This window comes from Pteropus vampyrus, unplaced genomic scaffold (assembly GCF_000151845.1).
Source record: "Pteropus vampyrus isolate Shadow unplaced genomic scaffold, Pvam_2.0 Scaffold360, whole genome shotgun sequence".
NCBI lineage: Eukaryota > Metazoa > Chordata > Mammalia > Chiroptera > Pteropodidae > Pteropus > Pteropus vampyrus.
This window is the reverse complement of record NW_011889141.1, coordinates 631409-638908: the sequence shown is the minus strand read 5'-3', so window position 1 is coordinate 638908 and position 7500 is coordinate 631409. Positions and strand designations below refer to the sequence as shown.

Here is a 7500-nt window from a genome sequence, read left to right as displayed (position 1 = left end):
CAGTTCTCCTTAGATCCCTGAGCACCAACAAGTGGTTTACACCTTGTCATTGCTGCTCCTTCTCCCAGGTCAGACCCCTCTTCAGGAATTTCTGTCAAGTCAAAGAGTCTCTTGAGCAGTTTTGCATCTGGCTCTCTTTTAGTTCAGGCAAGGCGTTTACCCTTCAGAGCCTGATCATTAGAACAGTTTCACAGTCCACAAGGAAAGTTACACATCTCCAACAGTAGTTTAAAATGCTTAAAAATTCAAAGCAGAACAAACGAAAAACCTTCTTAGCCACTGCGTAATAGCTTTTAAAGAGTAGACTTACTTTTCATCGATGATGTCATCCCCTTTCTCTATTGTTTTAAAAATAGTTCTTACATTGCTATTTTCTATGATAGTGTCACTCAGCCAGAAAACAACAACCGAAATAGTCTGTGCTTCTGGAGAAAGAATGCTAGTGTTATTTTCAATTAAAAGCGTATTAAATAGTATGATATCTAAATACTTAGATGAAGGATGAAGAGATTGGGTCAGACACATGATTGTTTTGATGCAAGCCTCTTGAAATTTTATGTGACGAAGGAAAAATTTTGGATTAACAGACTCCCTCATTGCTGTTCAGATATTATGAAGCTGCGTAGACACAACTCTAGGGCATGTCTTTAAACTTCTGAAATGATGATTATTTCTTCTTTCAAAAATTGGTTTGATATCACTATCACCACGGGGGGATGCCACCATTAGTTTCAAGGAAAATTGAAATTTTCCTTTATTATAGAAGGGGGAAGTTGGAAAAAAAAAGGTGAACAAACTCTTGTGAATTTAAAAACGATATTCATTTAAAAATAGTGTAAAATATATGCGAAATGTGCATATATCACAATATGTAACATGTGATGTTTTCTAAGTGCTTTTGCATTGCTCTTTTACCCATAACACAATCCTGTGAGGTTGAGATTATTATTCGCGTTTTACAGATAAGTCCGTAGAAGCTCTCCCAGGCGAGGTAATGCAGAGTGCTTGAACCAGGGCTGGAATTCAGATATCATAACCGGAAGTCCCTTTTCTTCTATTATATGAAGCTGCCTTTAGTTTGTATTATTGTGGCTATAATAATTGTTACTACTTGTTTTTGATATTAAGCTCTATAGGTTCAATTTTATTAAAACTTCTTTCTAGTAACCTTTTCTCTTTCAACCCTTTATATTTTTAATTCCATATTTCTCTTGGTTGTGTAACCCCTAGAAGAGGATTATTTTTACAGTAATTTGACTTATAAATTATCTTTGAATTAAGAAAAAATGCTTCTTCAACCTAAATGCCCATCAACAGATGATTGGATAAAGAAGTTATGGTTCATATATACAATGAAATATTACTCAGCCATTAAAAAAATGAAATCCTACCATTTTCAACGACATAGATGAATCAAGAGGTTATGCTGAGTGAAATAAGTCGGACAGAGAAAGATAAATATTATATGGTTTTACTTATATGTGGAATCTAAGGAACAAAAAGAACAAACTAATCAAAAACAGACTCACAAATATAGTGGACAATTTGGTGATGGACAGAGGGGAGCAGGGTTGGGGGCTGGGAGAATGGGGTGAAGGGTTAAAGAAGTACAAATTAGTAGTTGATAGGTGGTCACAAGGATGGGGAGCACGGCAGAAGGAATGCAGTTAGCATTAATATATTGGCTAGGTGGAAAACCAGAGAGAAGGAGCAATTAGGGGGATCGTTTTATAAACTATGTAAATGTCTAACCAATGTACTGTATACTTGAAACTAATTAAAATAAATTAATTAATTTTAAAAATGCTTTTTTTAAGTTAAAAAAATTAAAATCAGCAAAGTATTTTTCAAAAACAATTAAAACAAACATGAATTCATTTTGTGTAAAGGATACAGATCAAACTATTGAATACGAATAATAAAAATATTGGATTTTTAATTATAATAAACATGTACTTAAAAGTTACTAGGATATAATAATTTTTTACAAAATATTTATACATCTTGCTTTCATGGAAATGAAAACTTTTGTGAGTATTTTAATGCTTACTAGTTCTAATATCTAATTCTCTATAGACATTATTACTAGATTTGACGGTCATCTTTCTAATGCCATTGGAGATCTTAAGTTTTTTATAAATATTAAATTTGAGAAGCTATGTTCTCTACTAGTAACTGATATTAACAAAATTAAAAGTAAGAGTTAAAAAATTTCGAGAACTAGATAGTATTTGAAAATGTGTCTAGTAAATCATTACTGTAAATATATTGCATTATTAGAACAGGAATCTTATACTAGAGTTTAGAAAACTAAGGTTTTTAATTCCTCACACATTTAGTTCATCAATGTCACATTTCTTATTGTGTTACTTAATTTCAATTATAAATTTTTACATATGACTATAGTAGTGTACTTTATTCATAATTCTTTAAATTATACATGTCGACTAGGATCCTGAAAAGACCACAAAATTCTCTTAGCAGTATAAACCTTTCTTTGAAAGATAATATTGCTGTATCCAGTAGAGAAAAACAAAAACTTGATTTGAAACTACATTTTACATAAGAGATGAGCTGGTGTGGGATTCATAATTCAAAGTTGAAGTGAATGTTACTCTTTTTCTCTTTCTTTTCATTTTCTAGGTTGGAGTAGTTGCCATCGGGTTTAGAGATCGAAAAATTCACTTGGCATCAATAGTATATATATTTTGTCAATGTCACTTTTTTTTTTTTGAAAGATCTTATTGGTGCCTTTGTTTCCAAAGGCATCATGTATCATGAGTTTTGGTGCCTTCATCCTATCGCTTAAAAGATTAACTTACATAAAACATTATGCCAAATTATAACTTGGAAAAGTAAATTTAAAAGTAGATATTTTCTAAAGTGTACTTTTGGCTTGCATTCTAGAACCTATATTCTTATATCATCAGCAATTTTCTAAAGAGTATTGCATACAGCCTTTACTGTATATTTAGGGGCATGACAGCAAACTCAACCTTTCTATTACATATTTGGCAAAAGTTCCAAATTTGTATTTGGTAAATGTATCCTCAATATGTTCTAGGATATTGTTGGAATTAAAAAAAATAGTTATATATCTCTTGGATGACATGGAAGTTCGCTGGTATCAAAAGAGGATGTTGCTACATTGCTCATTATAGAATGGTCTAGAATGTTTTAGAGGATCTTCTGTTTCATTCTGTTATGTATTCCATACAAATTTGTACCATGGTCATATATCGCATCCACTCGAATTATTATTTTTTTTCATTTTTTAAAAATTATTTTCACCTAGAGTTAGTTTAGCTCTTTTGGGCAGACAAAAACAAACAAACCCAGCTAATGCCTACTTACTGTATTCAGCGCAATATTTATTATATGGTAGGTCCTCAAAAAATTGTATCTATAATTATCCAATTATAAAAACTTCATATTCCGATTCATTATATGTTGAAAATTAATTTTTCATGTATTTTTCTGCCCTGGGGTTCACTGTTATTCTATTGTTTAAAATCAAAATCCCTAATTGCCATTTAAGACACACTCTATAAATTCTTTTCTGGCTTAAGTTTCATTTAATTTCCCTGTGGAATCCCAGCCAGTTTTACTCTTTTTATCAAGCCATTTCCTAAATAAGTTCAATACTTTCCCACCTTTTGGTCTTTGCTCATCTTATTTTATCCTCCTAGAATATACCCTATGGTCTCTTCCTGTCAAACTCCAACCTATCATAAAATGCTTACTAAAAGAGGTATTTTCTCTGTAAAATCTCTTCTAATAGCATAATTAGGAACAGGCTCTTCTTTAAACTTACGGTTCTTTATATAAACCATTCTTATGGCATTCTATCTTGTAGGTAATCATGTACTTGAAAATTATTATACTATATATCTGATCAAGGGCATACATAATGGTGATTTTTTTAAAAAAAAAATTCTACACTCACGGTTACTTGATAGATATTTGTAGAGTTAACTTAAATCAATCTAGATCAAAGATCAGCAAATATGGGAAGAGCTACTTTAGACTGGAAAGCCTTGATCCTTCTTGGAACTCACAGTAGATATTTGTTCAATGAATATTTGTTTTGAATGTTTTCTTTGTGCCAGACGATGTATTAGCATTTAAGTTTGCATTTGAATTGAGAAGACAATAAACAGGAACCTAGAGGAACTGCCCCCGACAGGATCAGAAATTTGAAACAGCAAAAGATTGGGGACTACTCTTGGTGAGAGGAGAGATTTTAAAAGAAGTAAACTTCATGGGGAAATGGCATCAATGAATGAGAGCATTAGAGGCAATAGGAAAATCTAGGGAGACTGGGTGTAGACTCCATAGGAGAGCCAAAGATTAATATGTCAAATTACAGTAAGAATTAGAACCACTTAAAAAACCAGTTAGTAAATGCATTTTTAGGCAATTTGGACAAATTAGGGTTAAGATTTGGACTACCTGGAGCCAGATCCGTTGAAGCTTCCAGTTGAGATAAAAGTCAATATCAGGTCAATATAGAATTGCCAAAAGCCATGAAAAATGCAAAGTATCTTTACTAGAGTTGTTGTAGAATTTATGAGTAGGACTGAGAGGACAGTGCATGATCATGGGGTTTATCTCTAAACAAACAGAAGGAGCAGATTTGAGAGGGTGACTAAGATTACCTCCAACTATAGGAATTCTTCCAATCCTAATATACCTCATGGTAGGAAAGGAACTATGCAATGCCTACTTTTCCACTTCAAATGGAGATGAAAAACGTGACTGAAGCTGGATAATCTACAGGCTTATTATCCACCAAGTCAATCTGTGCTTAGACTTTCTGAGAAATCTAAGCTCTGTAAAACTTTTACACTTTTAATTTTAGCCTTGAGAACAGGAAACTCGAAAGCACATAGGGACTTTCACGAGGAAGAAAAATAAGATTTTTTGAGATCCAAGGATGTAAAACAAAAACCAATATAAGAAATTATAGAGAACCAGAGGGTAGGGGGGAGGAAAGAGGGTGGAGATAGACAGGGTAAAGGGGGTCAACTATGTGGTGACAAGAAAAAAATCTAACTATGGGAGGTGAACGCACAGTGTTAATATATATATATTAAATGTACAGCTGAAACTTATTGGATTTTGTTAAGCAATGTCACCATAAAAAAAATAAATTAAAATGAAAGAAATTATAGGGAGATAGCTTTTAGTTCATTAACAGTAGAATATCTAGATTGGTTCTGGTTCTGGATCAAATGAAGTAAGCATCATCACTCTGTTCCTCCCGCTGAATGTAGCTATAAAACTTGGACAGAAAGCAAGGAGCAGCCATTCAAGGCTTCTGAAAAGTAAATAGAAACAGTTTGGGGAGAAAGACCAGAATTAGAAGTACTGTTGGTGGTTGGTTTACTCCTTTTTATTCTGTCTCTAGTATCCCCTGTCCTAGACTCAAGGCAGCCTGACACCCATAAGTGGGGCACTGTCATCTGTAGATGGGGCTTCAAGAGGAACCATCTAGTTCAGACTTGAAGAGTGAGAAAGGGATCTCCTGTTGGTCACAATGGCCACCTAAAACTGCGGGAGGGCCCCTTCTGCTCCAGTCAGAGGACCTATTGTCCTTAGAAGGCAGGATGAACCCCTGTTGATTTTTTTCTCTCCTGTCTTTCTGCTACCTGGGCTTAGACATGGGTGCAGTCAGGAAAACGTGCTTCAGAGTCGGGTAAATAAAGCCTCAGCCTTCTGGCCAAGGAGGAGAAGTATGTGGGAGATTTAGGAGAGGGAGGAGCTCAGGAAAATGACCCAGTAAAGTTGTTTTTGAACTCCTGGGCTCACCCCTGAGCCACATATGGGTGGAAATGATCCCAAACACCAAACTAAAGACTTTGAGAACCGAACTATGAGAGAAACCACTTTCCAAAATGCCACACTGGACACTGAGTGTAACACTCATGACAAACCTGTTTGCCTCCTCGATAGTAATTTCGTTACTTATATCAATTCTGACAATCGTAGCAACCGCATATAATACTTACAAAAGCAAGACGTTGCCACATTACATAAAAATTATAATTTCATGTGCCTTTATCACTACCGAAATCCATATCTGAACCCATATAGAAAATATTCACACATATTTAAGTGAATGGACCTGGCTGAGAGGAAGTTACACTTCTCACTCTTGAAATAAAAAGGGAGCCAGCAAGCAAGGGCACAATGAGAGCCCCTTACAACACCATCCCCAAGGGAGGAGGCTTACACTCTGCCTAGCTAGAGGGGTGAGCAGACAGAGTATTCAGTTTCATAGGGATTCTGTTAAAAGGATAAAAATGATAATATTCTTGGAAGAACTTTGTATATGGCAAAGTTCTATACACATGTAAAGTCTCTAGCATTCAAAGGGTGAGTCATTTTATATATTTGAGTATAACATTGCCTGTTTTCACTCATTGAATGAAACTGGTAAAAGGAATAATCAAAGTCCTTGGGCATTAAAAAAAAAAAGTAAACAAAAGAAAGAATTACGTTCAAAACCTGAACAAAAACCAGAAATGGAAGCTAGAATTGAAATTAATGAATTCTAATGCTTCATTGATTTCATCTAATTTCATGTAAAACATCTCAAAAGATAGAGTTTTTAGTGTCTCTTGGAGAAATGAAGGACCATCTAGAGCTTCTTTTTTTTTTTTTTTTAAGATCATTCATTAAATCATAGAACTAGAAGGGATTTTAGAGAGCATCTAGTGGTTATCATCTCAGATCCCCATATCTCAAGATTATGAATGGAGTTTTCAAGGTAATTTTAATATTTCGAAAGCCCCAACATATGTTATACATTTTCCTGGGATAATCGTGTACATGCATTATTATTATTATTAGTTTATTTTTTGTTTATTCAAAAGATAAAGTTAGGCTGATAGCAGTTTTCAAAACATGAAAGAGGGAGGCAATATACATAAGAATAGTTAAAAGAGCAGGTCTGAATTCATGCAGATTTAGATTCAAACCTTGGCTCAGCCACTGCCTGGTTTTGTACTCTTGGGTAATTTAATTAAACTTTCTAAGTCTTGGTTACTTTATCTGTAAAATGGGGATGATAATATTATTTCTCTCTCATAGAGGAGTTGTGGAGATTGAATGAGATAATACATGAACAGTGTTTATCATGTTGTCTAACCCTTTAGTAGCTTCGTTTTGTTTTAAAACCTACAGCACCTGGTCTTCTTAGGTGGTCTCCCATCCCACTACTAACTAGGCCTGACCCTACTTAGCTTCCGAGATCAGATGAGATCAGGTGTGTTCAGGGTGGCATGGCCATAGACCCTTTATTAGCTTTAAAAATATTCCTTCAGGGTTCATTGAGGAAGCACCATAAAATTTGTATGGTGCATAGAATGTTGAGAGCTACTGATTTTATTCAAACTAACTTCCAATGCAAATATTTAGTCCCATTGTTTTATTTTCCAGCTTTATTGACATGTAATTGACAGGTAAAAATTCTATATATTTCAGGTATATAACATG

General features: G+C 34.2%; 1 pseudogene; it reads right to left on the bottom strand.

Moving 5' to 3' along the window:
• Nucleotides 1–7179: 7179 nt before the first annotated feature.
• LOC111731306 lies at nt 7180–7298 on the bottom strand (annotated as a pseudogene).
• Between the last annotated feature and the right edge of the window lie 202 nt (nt 7299–7500).